Genomic DNA, 20,530 nt, shown 5'->3' on the forward strand with positions numbered 1-20,530 from the left:
GGTTTGGATGAACCATATAAATTGAATTTGCTTCGAACAATCTCTGAATTTACTTCATCTGAAACTTTAAAAATAATATTTTTGTATAAAAACCATGCATCTGTTTTTCAATTGGAAATAATGTCTTCAACTTTGGTACTTCATTAACATCCACATGATCAGAAACCAATTCTTTGTGTCTTTGGTGTTTGAGTGCCCATTCAAATCCTGTTACAAAATCCCACAAAAAGATGCATTTTGAAACATATTTCGTGAATAAAGGGTGACCACTTTCAACTCTTTGACTACTCGACACTCCTGCTGAAAATATAAGCATGCAAAATGCAGGGACCCATTGCTTACGGAGTTTGTATATTGGTAGCAGTTGTTCATGATTCTCCAATGCACTATGTTGCAATAATGCATGCTTCCAACTTTCTTCATATTTTTCTATAGCTTCGGAACAGTATATACTAGCATTAATTGTGGCATATAAACTGAAAGCATTGGAGCCAAGCTTTTGTGGAAACTTATCCATTATACCAAATACAATACCGGTGGAATGCTAAAGGAAAAACTTGAGCAATGGCCTTTGATATTGCTTGATCTTGATCCGTTATTATCATTTGAGGTGGACCGCTAGGCATAGCTTTTAGCCATTGCTTAAATAACCAAATAAATGACTCAGTTTTCCCTCATCACTTAAAAACCCATATCCAAATACAATTGTTTGATTCGATTGTAATGGTTAACCCTGAGTGAAGCAAAGATCTTAGTATTCATATTTGTGATGTAAGTCGCATCAAAAGCAACTACATCACCAAAAAAGAAGTACACTTTTCTTGTAGTAGAATTGACCCAAAAGCTATGGCTCAACCTATTTTCCTCATCTTTATTAACTTCAAAATAAAAAGATGGGTTCTTTTCCTTTTCTGAATCAAAATATTCAAGCAGCATGTCAGCATCATGTCCCTTGATTTCTACAAATCTCTTTCAACGTTTCTCAAATCTTTGTCAATACATCCAACATTTGCAATTCCACTTGCCTCATTTTCCATAATTTTGAATTGTTGACTTGTAGGTTCATTTGCACTACTTAGTTTTTCTATGTAAAGCTTCTTTACTTTCGAAACTTTTCAAAAAGCAGTAGGTGTATTTTTGTAGGTGTTGAAGTACATGATTATGACACTTTCAAAGTTACAAATAGACCACTTCATCCCCAACTTGTTATGTGTTGATTTAAGATTCATTTCTTCCTTGGTTGGTGTATTCTTCTTTATTTTCTGATAAGTCTCATCCAGTTCACCTTCCTTTGAACAAACAAATTGTTTCCAAGTCATTTCATTCATTCATTTTTTCTTCTTGCTTGAAATCCTGCCCCCAGATTTTACTGTTTAGAATGATGTATTTCGTATTTCATATGTGGCTTCGATGCATTTATATTTACGGTGTATAACTTTTACGATAAGTAAAAAGATGAAAATGCCTCTAATGGACTAAAAAGAAATCTATAAGGTAGTATTTGATCGCTACATATTTTTCCACTTCTCTTTACATATTTGAATAGTTCTTGTCGATACGAACACGTGAGTACAAACAGAATGTGATTCGAAATTATAACGAAGATTTCATGAAGATTGGAACGACGAGGGTGTTTTGGTAATTTGCCATTTGGAACACATGTTTCTTTTTGGGCCAATGGGAATGTGCCACGTGGGACCTATGGATAAGTCCCTAATCTTTTAGAACTTTATCCCCATTTTCTCTCTCGAAATCTTCTCTATCACCTCACTTTCGAACTCTCTTTCTCCTGTGAAAACCAAACGAACACAAATCATCTTCTAGTAAATTGGACCTTGCAAACATCCTCATTGTGTTCACCATCGTTCCAGGAACCTGCTCAACTTTACCTTGGGATTGAACAAATCAAGAACCTCCATTTTGGCCTAGAGTTTCCTATGATATTCAGACCATTTCCAGCCAAATTTTATCTACATTCCATATAAAGATAATTGATTTTGGTTGAAAAATGAAAAAGATATGGACGTTTAAAGTTTTTCTAGTTTTCCGGCAAAAAATCCATCTTTTATCTTGGACCAGTCACCTTTCAGACCATTTTCTAGCCACCTCTAGCCACCATTTGGTTTCCAAATAGGTATAATCTTGTTCTACTTTTCTCTAACTTTGTTTTGGTATATTATGGGTCAAATTTGGTTGAGAAACGAGTGAGTTATAGCGATTCAAAGATTGCCACAAATCTGGCCAAAAGTTCCAGAATCCGGTGAGAGCTTTCCAGAAACGAGCGAATTATGGGTCGGCTCAACTCAGCTCTACTGGCTTGGCTCGGTTGAGTCAGCCAGTTGACCGTTAACTCGTTAACCGTCAATGTTGACTTTAGTTGATTTTTTTTCTTTTGGCTCGGGACCTTTCTTAGGATTTTTTTACGTCCTGAATCCATTTTTGACATCCATTTAGTGAAATTCTGATGGTTTAACGTAGTTTCGTAGTTGACCGCCATTTGAATATGCGATTGTTGGAGACCCAACCGTTGGATCGACATGAAATTTTAATATGTTATTCTAGAAGTGTAAAGAGGACCTTAGGAAGTTACGGATTTCAAATCCAATGTACGGATATCAAATCTGATGTACGGATCTTGCAAACCAAGTTACTTAAGGTTGTTGCCTTACCGTTGATCTTTGATCGATGGTTGACTTTTGTTCAGCGTGCTCCGAATCCATCCAGAATTTCCTAGAAGACATGTACAAGTTAGAATTATGTGTTTTATCGATAGAATCCTAAGACGTGACTTGATATTTGTTCAGGCGACGATTGTACGTGGACGCCTAGATAATTACACTAGGAATCGTAGCACGGACTCCAAGTGACTGACTTTAATATATGTGATATAGTTATCACCCTGATTTCGTATTTAGTATCCTTTGTCGATATGACTTGATTTTATAAGTGTGATTTTATATTTAGTCATCGATCTATTTTTATTAAATGTGATTTGACTTGTGTATCGAAAATATTTGTGAAATGTGTGAAGTGCTTGTTGAATTGTTTGTGAAATGCGAGGGCTAGTAGTGGACTGTTAACCTATTGTCATAGGGATTTGTTGCTTCAATATTGTTTCATTTCTCCCTTTGTTAATCCATCCTAAATTTAGTGCTTGTCCTTTATTTCATTTCGTTGAGCTTTTGTAAATGGAGTAACTTGATTCGTGCCTTGTTTCTTCGAGTTGTTGTTATGTTTCTTGTACTATGCTCAGTTCCTTTGAGTGGTCCAGAACTGGGTTCGACTGGGGTTCCGTTGAGTAGTCCGGTTTCTTACTCCGTCTAGATTTCGTTGAGTGGTCTGAAATCCCTCGTGCTCCGCAATTCCGTTGAGTGGTTCGGAATCGTATCCTGCTTTGGATTTTGTTGAGTGGTTTGAGTTTCTTTGTACTCCGCGATTTTGTTGAATGGTCTGGAATTGTATCCACTCGGATTTCGTTGAGTGGTTTGAAATCCCTTTTACTCTATGATTCCTTTGAGTGGTCGTTTCCTGTTTGGATTCTGTTGAATGGTCTGGAATCTCGCTTTATATTTTGGTCCTGTTAAGCGGTCTGGAACTTGATATTGTTGGATTTCTTTGAATGGTCCGAAATCGCATTATCTGTTTCGTTGGTTCCTTGGATTTAATTTAGTTTAGACAACTTCATAGATGTAGGCTTCGACCGAACTGTATCGCTTTAGCCCTACTTTTCATTGTATTGTATAAACTATGATTGTGAACCTTTGTGAATTGTTTTAGATTGGCCGATGGATGTCTATGTGACTCATTTGGGATTTTCAGTGGCTTGATTATGATTTCATAAAATATGATGTTATGCTTGATGTTAAAAATTGTGATCGATGGATACATTTTTAGTATTATCACATACGTCAAATTATTGTCACTCACACGAGCTTCACGGCTTATTCGGGTTGTTGTTTGCCTGTGCACCATTCCCACGGTGTAGGGGCGATTGTGCAGATTTTAGTTTATACGAGGTGCTTTGGGTCAGCATTTAGAGTTTAGAGCTTGGAGTGTTAGGTTACCCATATCCTTCATTGTATTTCTTTTTTATTTTCTTCCCTGTTATAAATTGTTAATTTTAGTTAAGTATTTCATTTTGTATTTCCTAGCATCCCCCTACAATCTACAGTCGCGTATCGATCCTGGACAAATGTCGGGATCGAGGCGTGACATACTGATTGTAAAAATCATATGCTTCCATTATTGATCCAAATTCTTGGCCAACTATAAGATTACGTACATCTGCAACTTGTATCAGGTGAGGTCCCTGGAAGATTGTTCTTCCATCGTAAAGCAATTTGCAATTACAATTAAAAGTGAAGTAAAAAAAAAAAAAAAAAAAAGAATGGGGTTAAGGTTGAACCACCACCACAAGGGAATATAAAATAGAATGGTGCTCAATTAGGAGAGCATTCTTGGGTTACTATGAAACCCAATTAAAAGAAGAATTGCGCGGATCATATCAGTGTTCAATTAAAATTATAGTTTCCAGTCTACGAAAACCATGAACATGATTCTACTATTTTTTTCGCAGCAGGTAAGGGAAAATTGGGAGAAATTGAAATCAATACAACCACAAAAGAAGCACCTTTTCATAACTTCAAAGAGAATTTCAATTTTTCGAGGATCCTGTGAAATTGGAAGTCATGCTGCTCTCTTTCAACCTGCAACTATCAGAAATTTGAGTGTGAAACCTATTTTTAATTTTTGGTGTGTTCTGATTTCGTTTAGTTATAAAAGGATTATATAAATTCATTAGTTTTTGTTTCGCTTGATTGATCTTATGGCTCTTAAAATAGAGGTCGTCACGGGTCCTTAAAAAGAGGACCTTAGGAGAGCATTCATGTGATCGAAATACTTAAAATATTTGACAACTTAATAAAGTAAAACAAGAAAATGAGTTTTCTAATGGTTCATGGGTTTTAAGATGGTTTTGTTTTATTAAATTGTCAAATATTTTATGCCTTTCGATCTAAACTAATATAATGTTGTGATAAATATGCATTTAGTCCTCACATGACTTCAAAATGAGGATCTTAGGAGAGCTGTTCTTGTTGTTTTATGGGGCATTTAGATATGGATCCAAAAAAGCAACATGCGATTAGGCTAATAGTAATTTTACTTTTTATACCTATTTTACTTTTTTAAATATTAGAGATAATTAAAATCTTCTAATTTCATGCATTTATTTATTTGCATTTTTTTTTAATTTTAAATATTTGAAAATTGGCTTTTTGTACTTGTAGCAACCCGTTCCTAATTTTACAATTTTATTAATTTAAAAAGTGATTTGACGAAAATGACCCTAGAGGCGAGATTGTTGACTTTTGTTGACCGTTTTTTCGTGACATGTACGAGCTATTATTTTACCGTATTCTCGACGGTACGAACACATAGGTGCAAGTGGAGTTGACTTTAGAGTTAAAACAAAAATTTTACGAAACACCAAATTCCGATGGCAAAATAGCAATTTTCATATTCGAAAGATATTTTGTGTCTTGCTTTGTGAGCCACGTGGGGCCCACACACCACTCCTTCCCTTGTCCCTGAGTCCCATTCCAGCACACTCTTGGACCACTCTCTTACTACCACCTCATTTCCTCTCTATAGTTTTATTAAAAAAAAAAAAAACTTTGTCTCTCATTATCTTCTTCATCTCTGTAAACAGATAGGCTGAGAAGCCGAGAACCACACACCTTTTTCCGGCAAGCCACCCTACAGACCACCACCTCAACTCCAATTTTCTCTCATCCTGCTTCTTTCTTTCTTTCTTTCTTTCTTTCTCTCTCTCTCTCTCTCTCTCTCTCTCTCTCTCTCTCTTTCTCTCTCTCTTTTCAATCAAACTCTCATTATCTCTCTCTCTTTTTCTCTCTCATTTATGTAACACAGAATCGGGGAGCCCAGCTGAATCACCCACTTGCTGCAGGCCTCTTAACAAGTCACCAGCAGCCATGATGCTCCTTTAGCAGCCCTATATCTCTCATTCACTCTGTAAGCATAGAGACAGCACCACCACCACATAACCTCTCGAACTCCGGCAAGTTTTCGCCATTCTCGGCGAAGGTGAGCCTTAAAAACCCCCCAAAAACTTCTTAAATCTTGTTTTAGTGTGTGATTAGGGAAATTTTGAGATGTTTTAGCGAAGTTATGATGCAGAAATGGCACGTGGGACTTTTCCCAAAATTGCCGGCGAACTCTCGGGTTGTTGCAGACTTTTTCGGCCAGCAAGACCCAGTGAGGGTATATTCCGATTCCTTGTTCTCTAATTTTTTATTTGGGATATTAAATGGCTAGGTTTAGTTAAGTTTCGTGGTTGATTTGGGATTTATCACAGCCTTTTCTTTCGTAATCTTCGGCAATTGCAATGGTAACCGACCAACCAAAAATTAAAAAAAAAAAAAAAGAAAAAGAGAAAAAAGGGCACAAAATCGGATCCATGGGCCAGCCCAAACCCTTGGCCCATAAACCCTAAACTGCGGCCCGGCCCACATCCTAATGGATTTGGAATATTTCCTTAAATATTCTATAGAATATTTTTTGCGTTGACTTGTTCAGAATATTCTTAGAAACTCTCCTAACCTAATTTTGATGTCCTGAGTCTGTTTTTGACATCCATTTAGTGAAATTCCAAAGTTTTAATGTAGTTGGCCGCCGGGGCGGCTTGGTTGACTTTTAGGGTTGACCGTAAACTTTTCGTTGACTTTTTACAAAATTTGCCCAAAACCTTTCGTAGCATAGTATGACGCCCTGATTTCAAATCCGCACTCCGTTTTTCCAAATTTAATCATTTTGATTAAGTTTTACTGATGGTACCCAATATTATGCTTAGGTGCGATTGTTATCGGAGACTCTGGCTTTCCTAGTTTGAGTGGCTGGGATCTCATAAGTATGTGTTAGTGGGTCTTTGCTTTTAAATATTATATATTTATTTAGTTTTTATTTATACATTTGAAAGAGAATTTCCTACGCATGCCTAGATTAGACTAATATTAGTTTATAAGAATTAGCAAAAAGACGGAATTTACAAAATTATCCTGAATCTTACTGGATGCATAGGTATGCATATTATTACGGGATGCCTTATTTATATTTACGGTAATGAATAGTATTATGTCGATGTAAATTATTGATTTACCGCTATATGATTTTGTTTACGTTATATGTTGATCGTTGTTGCATCGGTGTTAGTACTCATCCGGGCCAGGACCAATCTTTCACATGTATGTTCACATCGCATCGTACGCTCACTTTGGATCCATTGTAGGTGCCAGTCTTGTCCTAGATTGCTATAGGCAATTAGGACTCGGATGTGATGTGTATAGTGCCAGTCTTCATGTAATTGTAGTACTAGAGCATAAATCATTTATTACACTCACACGCCCCGATCCCGATGTCCTAGGGACAAAAGGATGGTCACGTGCTGGCCGACACCCGAAGGGTGACGAAAGCCATTTATTGAGTGCAAATGCTGACAACAAGGGATAGATAAGACTTATAAATATAAGAGAATAAAGAATATGTATTTAAGGAACGTGTTCAGAGCACACATCTAATCTAGAATATTAAAAGAGTTAATATAAAAATTGAATGAACACAGAAGTGGGTCCTACACCGAGAGGACTCGAAGATACCGATGCGGAAGTGCCTGGATGCCGGGATTGTATGCCTCGATCCTAAATCCTGAAGGGGGCGCAAAACAAACATGAGTGGACCAATTTGATATAAATATAACAAAACAGTTATCAACGTACTAACCCCCAAGTTTTATGAAAACACATATATAATGATAAACATAGGTTTTCCGAAACCTAGCATGTCGTGCAATGTCTCAAATCATAACTCATATATAATAATCACTAGTGAATTGTCCGATAACCCCCAGGCCCCATGCCGGCTCCCCGTCTCTGAGCAGATAGTCAGAGGAAAATACACTTCAGGCCCCATGCCGGCTCCCCGTCCCTGTGCTAAATAGACAGAGGAAACACACTCCAGGCCCTATGCCAACACCAAACCGTCGCCCGAGACGGACCGGAATCTATCCCTACGTCCCGTAGCGGAAAGGACCACTAGGTAAGTACAAAATCATTGAACATATATATTGAAAAACAACTTCATAGTATAAAGTCATCCATCATTTATACTATAAAGAGGTGTTCGAAATATGTTCTAAATATTATATCGTCATCCATCAGATATTCTATAAGAACACGGGTTATAGGAAAAATAGTAATAATTTAAAGTAGCCTCAATAAGCATGTTATCTCACAAAACGTTTCATAAAACGTAATCATCAAATCATGCTTTTTATGTATGCATTTCTACTATAAAACATGCATTTTAGAAGGGGTCCACTCACAGTACTTAGTTGCCAAAAGCTGCGCCACTAGCGAAGACGGAAACGTCACAATAATTGCCCCTAAGCACATAAATGGTACAATAAATAAAACTATATAATAGAAATTGAATTTGGGAAAACGGACATTGGAAACGGATCCAGAACGTCGAATTACCCTAAGAAGGGTTTGAATTAAATAAAATAGGGAATTTGGAATTGGATGGATTTAGGGTTTTAAAGGATTTGGGTTATAAAGGGTTTAGGGTGAAAATGGGTGGTTTGGGCCTAAGCCCAAACACACACACGCACCACACAAACACACACATGCACGGCATGCACATGCATGCAAGCATGCATATACACACACGTACGCATGCACTTAAACACACACACACACAAACCACAAAGGCCTTAAGGCCTCACACAAGGACCGGGCTTTAAGCCCTTTCACTCAAAATCGGCCCAAGGCCCTTTGGGCTGCTGAAAATAAATAATTAAATAGAATAAAAACGGGCTGGGCTAGGCAGGGAAGGCCCAAAGCCTTGGGTTTTGGTGGGTCGCCGGATCCAATGGGAGAGAAGGCCGGAAATTCGGCCGGAAAACCATCCCACTTTAAACGGCCATAACTTTAACAATACTCAACGAAATCAAGCGAGACAAAAACGAAAGTTATAGCCCTTGAAGAGACGAAGAGAATGGTACCTCACACGACGTCTAAATCGCCGTGGTTTGGCCGGAAAATACCTCGAAAGCCGTCGGACTCGCCGGAAACTGGGTAAGATTCAAATGAGTATAACTTTTCCAATACTCAACGAAATTGAGTGAAACAAAAAGGAAAGTTGTACTACTCGACGAGACGAAGAGATTGATACCTTGCACGCCGGCCAAATCGTCGTGGTTTGGCCGGAAATGGCCTCGAAAGGGGCGGTGCTTGCCGGAGCTTACTCCGTGTCGTCGAACTCGCAGGGCAGGGTCCGGGGTTCGTTGCGAGCCTCTCTTCGATGGTGACTCGGTCCTAGTGAGTCCAGGGGAAGAGAGAGAGCCGAGAGACAGACAGAAGAAGGAAGAAAAGAAGAAGAAGAAAGAAGGGAGTTCACGGGGGAGGGACAGAGAGAGAAGGAAGAGTGACGGGAATGGGGGACACAAAAACAGAAGGTGGGCCCCTTGGGCACACCAATTAAGAATTAAAAATCATTTTTAAATAAAATGGGGGTGAGGTGTTACACTGTTCATGTCAGAATATCTCTACATGAACTTGTGTGTCATCATATGTCGATGAGCACTCGATATGATATGTTTGTTTATGCGAGATTATGTGATATCGGTCGTTATGCGTTTATTTACATAATATTGCAACGTATGGCATTCTTGTGATATTGCACGTTACGGTAAGTATTTTCAGACTATACGTAGTATGTATATTTTGGAAACTATACTTGTTTTACAGCAATGGGTTATTATGTTTTCAAAAATATTTTTACAAAGTTTTATTTTTTTAGGCCCACTCACCCTCATTTTTCGCCCCTCCAGGTTTTAGTAGCTGAGCTTTCGTATCGACGATGATTCTTGAAAAATCTTGGTATAGGATGTTACCTTTGATGGTATATTTCTTAAATCTACTCTACTGTACTTTACTTATACTCTGACATCACGTGTGAAATGGGTTCATTCTCGCTCACAAGTGTACTATTGTATTTAGGCAGTTTTCGGTTTTAACTTTATTCACATTTTCCACATCACTATATTTTATGGCTTCATCACCCTCTTGGTGTTGGCCAGCACAGCTTGATTCGGAGTTCAGGTGGACTTTCCGGATCGAAGTGTGTCAATTTGGTATTAGAACCTAGTTTGGGTAGTATTGCGTTCATCACACGTGTGATGTAAGCATTCTCGGTTCTTGAGCTTAATTTTCGAATCTTGCCACCTCGTCAAGCATGAAAAATGTATTAGCTTTTTCTAAGTTATGGGTTACTTAGATGACTTATCGACCTTCTAGAAGAACATTTTGGCAACCGCCTCTATATTTTAAACAAAGAACCTCACTGTCAAGAAAAATCTCAATTTGGAACGAATTGTTGTCCCTGAACCTAGACTAATGTATCGATAGTTGTGTATCATCAAAGAATTACCAATTAATCCCATCATTATTCTCTAGCCATCATTAATAAACCTTTTGAGATAGGAAACCACAATTAGTTTCGATTCTTTGGCAGTACATGTTAGTATACCACCTATTAGAATTCCTACAAAGTTTTACTTTTCGTCGAAAATTTCGAAATGTCTGGAGTGATGATGTGGTGGTATAGTGGTAGAACTCGACGGAAGAACATTTGGGGGACAATCACTTTTGGTCCCCGATGGTATTAATCCTTCAAATGTACTAGTATAATTCTGGATCTTCGGGTGGAAGATCGATTTCCATTTAACTCCATTCTAAGGTAGGTTATTAACAAATTCATTTTTCCGACCTTAGGACATTTCAACCAATATAAATTCCCAGAATTTCTTTCAATGTTGTACCTGTATTACGATGAGTATAGTTTGGGAGTATAAGTTGTTATGCCTACGTTTAGTAGAAATCCAAAAAACAGTAATCGATTTCCCTAAAATCAATGAAACCACCTCATAGGACTAATTCTTTACCAATCATCTGAAACCTTCCACCCGAGCAAGCTCTAACATGTAATTAGTCTATGATGACGCTACTAATTGACAATACTGTCCGATATCCAGAAACTGTCAACTGGTATTCAGGTGGTATGATTTCTGATACCAGACACATATACTAGTATCTGGGAGTGATACCTTTGTACTAGAATGCCAGTCCACAGTTTCATGATAAAGAACAATATCAAAATATCATAAATGCGCTAATTAGCGGCATAATTGATAGACTGATTAACAGTGATTACATGAGTCGAAGAAATTAAGTCGTGGAAACTTAGAAGCAATCATTATAGTGGAACAGTAAACTCATAGTTGTTTTAACCTTACCACCCATCTAGATAACCAAAACATTTTCGACCAATCACCCTTATGACCACTTCCATAGGTAAACATTAAAATCGAAGCACAATTTATTTTCCTGTTGTAAGAACAATTTAAGTATCGAGAAAGCTATGAAGACTTATTATTACGCGACATAGAGAAAGGAAGTTGTATGGTAAGTTTCGATGACGAATATCTTTGGCATCGTTTCCTAAAATTTTACCTAGGATACCATTGAGGCGGGAAGTAGAATACACCATAGATCCACTTTCTTGTACTACACAAATTCTCATTGCATTATATCGAACGACTCCTTCAATTTTGAGAAACCTAGTTGTAAAAGCTTTTTGATTAGGAATCATTCAACCCAACACTTTATCTTGGGAACCTCCAACCTATCTGCGGGGCAGAAGATTGAACCTTAAGATCGTACCTAGATTTTAGCAACTTAGTTGAGTGATGATTAAAAACCATTAACCCCTACTTCAAGTTGATGGTCTCTCCGACCAACTTTTAGAGCCCGAGTTTTCTTCCGTAGCCTAACGGATTTGTAGTAATCTTACCGATGACTTTCTTACCTGCTCCAACATCGAGATCAAGTTCTCCAAATACCGACAGTTAGCTTTATACCAAATTCATCAAATGTTAAATTTGTTTAGATTGGTACTTTTATTGGGAGACGTAATCTCAATAGACAATATTCTTTTCTTTCCCTAAAAGGTTGTAGCATAAGAAAGTTGAAATCCTCACAAAGTGTTATGAATTATGAGATAGATATCCTTGGTTTTGTCGATTTTGATTAGCGATTTATTTGCAATTTTTCAGTGATGGCGTTTTCCTCACTTGTTGATCGAGGAAAGTTAGTTTAGTTGTGATGTTGATTATGAATAAAATTTTTGAGAAACGAAGTGTTGTCTCTTCTCGAGCTTTATTCTTATATATTTCGATGACATCGATAATTTCAAAAATCCACAGTGATGTGTCTCTGGATGTATTGTTTGAGTACTGATGCAACATGATAGAGTATCTCTTTTTGTTCCAACAATTGGGACCGTACGAAATGAACCATCTTACTTATGACTAGAGTCAAAGGTTACCTTCTTTACTTGAAAATAAACGTGTCAAAATCTTACCAACCACACAAACTTTCCAAAAACCTTTTCACTCGAAATGAGCTAAGGCTCGAATTACAGCAATGAAAAAACCAAATCAACGTCTACAATTACACTATCATGTATTACCCCGGTCGTGCAAACGTAATTAATGTTTACTGTAGCAAAAGACATATCTACCCTTGAACACTCTTAGCTTGTCCTATTTCGTTTCAATTAGAATTCACAAGTTTTGATATGACGTTATTTATGAATCATCAAGAAATCGTTCGCATGGTTATAATTTTAACATTATGTTTTTATAAGAATTTATATTTTAGTATTATACTGAAGGAGAAGGAAAGTTTTAGTTTGGAGACATGAAAAAGGAATCATTGCAATGCAACCGCTCTAGTTGATATATAGCTGATATATATATATATATATATTCTTCCTATAATTAAATAGTTTATGTATAACAAATGATATCAAATTTCAGGGACAAATTTTTTTTAAGGTGAGTATAATGTAGAAACCCATCCCTAATTTTAATTTTAAAAAAGTGAATTGACAAAATGCCCTTAGAGGCAAGATTGTTGACTTTTGTTGATTGTCTTTTCGTGATGTGCATGAGCTACTATTTTACCGTATTCTCAAGGTACTCGACGGTATAAACGCATAGGCGCAAGTGAAGTTGAATTTGGAGTTAAAATGAAGATTTTATGAAACACCGAATACTGAGGGCAAAATAGTAATTTTCATATTCGAAAGATATTTTGTGTTTTGCTTTGTGAGCCACGTGAGGCCCACATATCACTCATCTCCATTGTCCATGGTTTCTTTTCCAACACATTCTTAGACCACTCTCTTACTGCCACCTCATTTCCTCCCTCTAGTTTTAGTTAAAAAAAAAAAAAAACTTTCTCTCATTATCTTCTTCGTTTCTGTAAACAGATAGGCTAAAAAGCCGAGGACCACACACTCTTCTCTGGCAAACCACTCTACAGACCACCACCTTAACTCTCATTTTATCTCATCCCGTTTCTTTCTCTCTCTCACTCAACCTCTTATTACCTATCTCTTTCTCTCTCACTTATGTAACACAGAACCGGCGAACCATCGCCATTTGCCATCTCCGGCGAGCCCAGCTGAATCACCCACTTGCTGCAGGCCTTGCAGCAAGTCACCAGCAACCATGATGCTCCTTTAGCAACCTTCTATTTCTCCTTCACTTTGTAAGCATAGAGGCAGCACCACCACCACTTAACCTCTCAAACTCTGGCAAGTTCTCGCCATTCCCAGCGAAGGTAAGCCTCAAAACCCCCCTAAAAAAAAAACTTCTTAAATCTTGTTTTGGTGCATGATTTGGAAAATTTTGAGATGTTTTAGCGACGTTATGATATAAAAATGGCACAAGGAACTTTTCCTTAGATTTCTGGCAAACTCGGGGGTTGTTGCAGACTTTTTTGGCCATTTTCCGACCACACCAAGACCCAATAAGGGTATATTCCAATTCCTTGTTCTTCGATCTTTGGTTTGGTATATTACATGGCTAGGTTTAGTTAAGTTTTGTGGTTGATCGGAGTCGAGATTTATCATGGCCTTCTCTTTTGCAGTCTTCGGCGGTTGCAATGGCAACTGGTTGACCAAAAAAAAAAAAGAGAAAAAGGGGCCCAAAACCAGATCCATGGGTCGGCCCAAACCCTTGGCCTATAAACCCTAAATTGGGATCCAGCCCGGCCCACGATTTAGAATATTCGTTGCGTTGACTTTTTCAGAATTTTCTCGGAAACCTTCCTAGGCTAATTTCGACGCTCCGAGTTCGTTTTGACATTTATTTCGTGAAATTCTAAAGTTTTAATGTAGTTGACCATCGGGGCGGCTCGATTAACTTTTTGGGTTGGCTGTTGACTTTTCGTTATCGTTTTACAAAATTTGCCCAGGACCTTTCTTAACGTATTCTAATGCCTTAATTCCAAATCTACTCCATTTTTCTAAATTTAATCGTTTTAGTTGAGTTTTACTGATGGTACCTAATATTATGCTTAGGTGTGATTGCTATCATAGACTTCGACTTTTCTAATGCGAGTGGCTGCGATCTCGCAAATATCTGTGAGTGGGTCTTTACTTTTAAATATTATATATTTATTTAGTTTCCATTTATACATTTGAAAAAGAATTTCCTACATATGCCTAGATTAGACTAATGTTTATAAGAATTAGCAAAATGACGAAATTTATAGAATTATCCTGAAACCTACGAGATGCACACCTATGCATATTATTACGGGATGCCTTATGTATATTTACGATAGTGAATAGTATTATCTCGACATAAATTATTGATTTACCGCTATATGATTTTGTTTACGTTATCTACTCATCGTTGCTACACCAGTGTTAGTACTCGCTCGGGTCAGGGCCAGTCTTTCACGTGTATGTTCACTTCGCACCGTACGCTCACTTTGGATCCATTGTAGGTAACAACTCTGTTTTAGATTGCTATAAGCAGTTAGGACTCGTATGCAATGCACATAGCGCCAATGTTCACGTGATTGTTGTACTATAGCATAGATCATTATTACACTCAGTCATGTTCCTGTCAAAATATCTTTGCATGAACTCATGTGTCAGCATATGTCGATGAGCACGCGATATATGTTTGTTTATGCGAGATTATGTGATATCGGTTATTATGCGTTTATTTACGTAATATTGTGACGTATGGCATTCTTGTGATATTGTAGGTTACGGTAAATATTTTCAAATTATGCATAGTATGTACATTTCGAAAACTATACTTGTTTTACGACGATGAGTTATTATGTTTTCGAAAAGATTTTTACAAAGCTTTATTTTTTAAGCCCACTCACCCTTGTTTTTTCACCCCTCTAGGTTTTAGTAGCTGTGCTTTCGTATCGACGATGATTCTTGGCAAATCCTAGTATAGGAGGTTACCTTCGATAGTATAATTCTTAAATTTACTCTATTGTACTTTACTTATGCTCTAACATCATGTGTGAAATATGTTCATTCCCGCTCACAAGCACTCTTGTATTTAGGTACTTTTAGGTTTAAATTTATTCACATTTTCCACATCACTACACTTTATGGCTTCGTCACCCTCCTGGTGTCGACCAGCACAGCTCGATTTGAAGTCTAGGTGGATTTTCCGGATCAGGGAGTGTCAGTATTTGCTTGATATCTTCTAACAAAACAATTAATTTGCTAACATAAATCCACCTGCATAATGTACAACCTTACTCACGAAACAAATATGTATGGATAATATACCTGTAATTGAGATATAAAACTTAACTTAAAGGTACAAAAACTTAACATACCTACAAGCAAGACATATTAATTTGTGATACAAGTTGATTATCAAAAAAGTTTGTCATATAGGCAGACAAATACAATTAATATATGATATAAGTTGTTGATAGGAGCATATTTATGCGACTTAGTTAGCTTGTTTTCTTGCATTTACATAGCTAATTTCTCCTTATCAGAGTGTTTTAAGCTATTTTTGTGTGTTTTCAGGTTCAAATGACAAAGTTGGCAAGAAAATGCAATGTGGAACATTTTAGAGCAGTTTTGGGCTAAGAATGGATAGCATATAAATGGAGCATAATGGATGGACATTTTTAAAGTTTAAAGAGGCTAGGAATGTGCTACAAATATGGAAGAATGAAATCAAGACTTGGAGGATAAGGAATCAGGTAAAAAGAGGGAACATTATCTTAACCAACCTTATCTTATCCAACATTATCCAAACTAACTTTATCTTATCTTATCTTATTCTAATCTTATCCTACCTGATTTCCAGCTGCAAGGAGGACATCTAAATGACATTAGGATACCTACAAATCAAGTTTCTAGAAGCCAAGCCCTTTCCCTAAAATCATGCCGCACCTAGCCTTTCTAGAAGGTCTTTTCCCTATTCCTAAAAGGGTGCCACATCCACCCCTTATAGAAGCTATGTTTCCTACCGTAAGGACCATTCCTTTTCCTCCCTGGAATCTGAATGAGAAATGTCCTTTTTCCTTGTTGATTTGGAGTCCTGATTTCCATCCTTCTCAACCCTTTGTCGTGCCTTCCTTTCTCCCTATAAATACATTGTGCTGCAGCAATCATAAATGATCCATCTCTCACCACAATTCGCACCGCACATCCATCATACACAAAAATCTCTCTAGTGCCGTAGCCTTGCAAGGAGAAAGGAAATGAGACCCTTGGAGCCGTGCCCTGTTATTCAAGCTTGGATTGCTGGAACGTTCCTAAGTGTATTCTATCTTTTGTTTTCAATGTTTAATTTAAGTTATCTTTGTTTAAGTGCGAACATGAAGAGCTAAACTCATTTTAGCTAGAGGCGAATTCAAAGCCATGAACATATATTGCATATGATTTGATTACGTTCAGTTATTATTTCATAAATCGTGAATGCAATTTGTTTAACTATTTAATTCAGAACTTATTCTTGTATGTTGATTAAGGAGGCCTGCTTAGTTTGCATGCATGAATTTGATGCTAAAATATAAGGAAGTTTCACCTCATAGTTATGAACTTATATTTATAAGTAGTGGAGGTCACTGGTCATGATTAGTTAAGTAAAATTCATGGCAGGAGTATCATGCTGTTCATAGTTACGAATACATTGTCAATGCTTATGATTTTCACAGAACTTAATGATCTTTGATATGTATCTCTATCATGTTGTTCATATAGGGAACTTGATAAGAATAATTTGGTTGCGACGCTGAGTCCAATTCAATGAACTTAGGAAAATCTGAGAGTTAATTAGTGATGTCCACGGTTAATCTGGGGTGTTGTCATTCATGGTTGATATGAATAATAACTAAAAATCGATTCGTATGTATATGTATCATGTATGGAGATGAACCCTTTAGCTAGCCATTCACCCATTAAAACACCCAATTTCGTCCAAAATTGTTTAGAGTCTTTAAATATGTTTGCTTTTACTTTAAATTTGTCAAAAACCACTCCCCCCTTTATATTTTGTGTCTTTTAGTTATAATCTGTCCAAACTGGTTTCCTTTTAGTATTTTAAGTCAACATAAGTTAGAATTCATCCATACACATTGTTTTGAGTCTTTTTAGTTTAAATTTCATCCAAAGTCACCCTTAGTGTTAATTTTGAGTCAATTTGTTTGTTTTGTGTAGTTTTGAGTAATTTGAGTCAGTCATGAGTCATAACAGTCTAGTTAAGTGTAATTGAGTCTAATTTGAGTATCCTAGCAGTCCTTCCTAATCCCCGCCTAAAACGATCTCTACTTATCTATACTACAATTATAAAAAAAAAAGGTTTAAGTTTGAGTGCTAGTTTATATCACATCAGTTGTTTATAAAAATTAAAAATAAAATATACATGAATGGGATTTAGAAGGGGAAGAAGAAGAAGAAATAACAAAAAGAAAAATAAATTAGAAGAAATAATTAAAAGTTTATGTATAGACACATAAGAAAATTAATTGAAACTTATAGTACATTTGAAAACAAATGGGCTAACTTTTAGTACGTTTAGATTTCAAATGTACAAAGAAACCAAATGTACCATTGTACTTATGTTATAGGTAACCAAACATACTATTATAATTAAACGTACCTTTTTGTCAAAAATTAAATGTACCTTTATTATGTTTATTTCTGTGACAATGAATTTTTGAACATTTTATTCAATTCATTAAAATAAATTATAATAAAAATAAGAAATTTGAATCAATGGTGGATATATTAAAGAGAGTTTTAACAAAAAACCTGCGGTACTGTTCACTTTAACGAAAAAACATATTTTTACACTAAAAAGTCAAACCTGGTACTATTCACTTTACCCTTTATTTTTCTCTTATCATTAAAACTCAAAGTTTTCAAGCCTTTTTTATTAGTTTTCCTTATATTAAATGAAGCATAATAGAAAGAAAGGGAAAAAAATGAAGAAAGGAAAGTAAATAATTGACGTGAATTTTATTTTATCAAAAGTAACGTGAAAATGTTGGGTAGAAAATAATTTCTTGAAAAAAAAAAAGCGTAAACAAAAAAGTAAAAAGAAAGAAGTAAAGTGAAAAATTAAACTTCTAATAAAATTACCAAAATTGTAGTAAAAATGTTTAATCAAATTCTTAAAAGAAACAAATGTTTAATTGAAGAAATTAAAAAACAAGGTGCTTATTTCAAAACAAATGTTTTGGTTGAATAATAAATGCTTTATTAAAAAAACAGTATAAGATAGTACAAGGAACGACCAAAATATGAATTTCCAAAACACAACGTGAATATCTAGAATAAAAGCTGCCTGCATCTTACAAAAGATATGTTGCCCGACAAATATCACGGAGAAAATAGCAACAAAAGAAATACTAGTGGGCCTATGTAAAAACCTCCCGAGGAAAACTGCATGAAAAAAATGTTAGGGTATAAAAAAGAGAGCCACACAATATCATCCTTTAGTCATAGCTATTGGAAGCTGGATAATATAATCATGTCATTATTGAGTAATCTCAAGGTAATGACAAGCTAAAATGACAGGCTGAAAATATAATAATGGTACCCCAATTCACGCGTAAGCTGATATACATAATCATCCACTAGCCGTAGCTAGTGGAAGCTGAAAATATAATCATGTCATTGCCGAGAAATCTCGAGGCAATGACAAGCTAAAATGACATGTCCACGATGTGGACAAGCTGGAAATACTCATACATGTGCAAGCTGTGTCTTATGACCATGAACGTGGTACAAGTTGAGAATATAACTATGTAATCATGTCATTACTGAGGAATCCCAAAGCAATGACAAGCTGAGAGTATAAATGTAGTACCCCCAATACACGTGTAAGCTGATATATATAATATCATCCACTAGCCGTAGCTAGTGGAAGCTGGAAATATAATCATGTCATTGCCGAGTAATCTCAAGGCAATGACAAGCTAGAATGACATGTCCACAATGTGGACAAATTGAAAATACTCACACATGTGTATGCTGTGTCCTACGAATCATAATAATATCATGTCTCAAACTCAGAGACATGATACATTATTTAGTTTTATTTAATCTTATGGCAACAGCTAACTTTCATGTTAGATTCCTCTACATCCTCTATGAAGGGATCAAGGAACCATAAATCATCCTTCATACGAGAATTTCAACATATACTACTTAAACGTTTAAATATCGTACTTAGTTGAAATGAATATCTCACTTAACCACAAAATAGAAAGACAATGGGCATATTCTGACCGTTAGGCTCTATCGAGCCTCTAGTGATGCTAACGTCAATATTCAAGAATTATTCAGAACATGTTGGCCCTAAGTAAACCCTCGGTCAAAATGGTCTATGTTAAAGTCAAGCACTCTAATTCTTCTTATTTCGGAACATCTGCACATTGAATTTCCAATCTATAGGTTTCTAAGGCCAACAATACCATATTACAATTTCATAATGATCTAATGGTCAGATTTCCGCTGAGTACAAATTCAAGTGGCTGTAAATCATCAAGTTGTGTTCAAATGATCAAATTTGAAGAAATGGACTAAGAAATTGGAATCAACAAGTCGAAATACCTAGAAGGGGTCCCGGCTTAAAAATTCATAAAAAAAAATCAACAATCAAAGTCAACGTCAGCGACGACGGAATATTCTGTCGCCGAACTCAATATTTTCTTAAAACTAACAGAATATTCCGAACTGGAAACGAAAAGGGTCGAGTTGGATTCAAGTTCATATCAGGTCGGATCTGGTTTGCCGGATCTGAACGGGGTTTTCCGGTTGGGTCGACCGGGCTCGAGGTCACGGGTCCGTTGGTTTCTACTATAACCCGACGGAAAATATCGAGCTTCGATGAGCTCCAAATCACGGCCATTTTTTCACGAATCTTAGATCAAAATGAAGCTAAAAAATCGTCGATGCTCATCTCCTTGCTGGAATCGAAGAATTCTTCCACAAATCCTGCTACACAACGAGTTAGATGGTGCTTGGGGAGTTGCGGTGAGTTGGTGATGGTGGTCGGTGGTGACATCGTCGAGAAGTTGACGAGGGATTCAACGTCGTGTCA

The 20,530-nt window shown here is 36.5% G+C and overlaps 3 long non-coding RNA genes across 4 annotated transcripts; 2 read left to right on the forward strand and 1 right to left on the reverse strand.

The window, feature by feature from the left end:
* Positions 1-5,638: 5,638 nt before the first annotated feature.
* LOC126627715 (uncharacterized) lies at positions 5,639-7,456 on the forward strand. The gene is made up of 3 exons (XR_007625117.1): positions 5,639-6,105; positions 6,199-6,282; positions 6,872-7,456. It is a non-coding gene; the product is annotated as an uncharacterized LOC126627715 (long non-coding RNA).
* A 68-nt stretch (positions 7,457-7,524) lies between these two features.
* Positions 7,525-9,882, reverse strand: LOC126627713 (uncharacterized). Its single transcript, XR_007625114.1, has 4 exons — positions 9,250-9,882; positions 9,080-9,148; positions 8,399-8,458; positions 7,525-7,722 (listed from the first exon to the last, which is right to left on the reverse strand). It is a non-coding gene; the product is annotated as an uncharacterized LOC126627713 (long non-coding RNA).
* Positions 9,883-13,384: 3,502 nt separating this feature from the next.
* LOC126627714 (uncharacterized) lies at positions 13,385-17,088 on the forward strand. 2 transcript variants are annotated; one of them, XR_007625115.1, is made up of 3 exons: positions 13,385-13,763; positions 14,506-14,568; positions 16,000-17,088. It is a non-coding gene; the product is annotated as an uncharacterized LOC126627714 (long non-coding RNA). The 2 variants fall into 2 exon arrangements; XR_007625116.1 differs by lacking the exon at positions 13,385-13,763 and adding an exon at positions 13,900-13,958.
* Positions 17,089-20,530: the final 3,442 nt, after the last annotated feature.

This window comes from Malus sylvestris, chromosome 7 (assembly GCF_916048215.2).
Source record: "Malus sylvestris chromosome 7, drMalSylv7.2, whole genome shotgun sequence".
NCBI classification, from domain to species: Eukaryota; Viridiplantae; Streptophyta; class Magnoliopsida; order Rosales; family Rosaceae; genus Malus; species Malus sylvestris.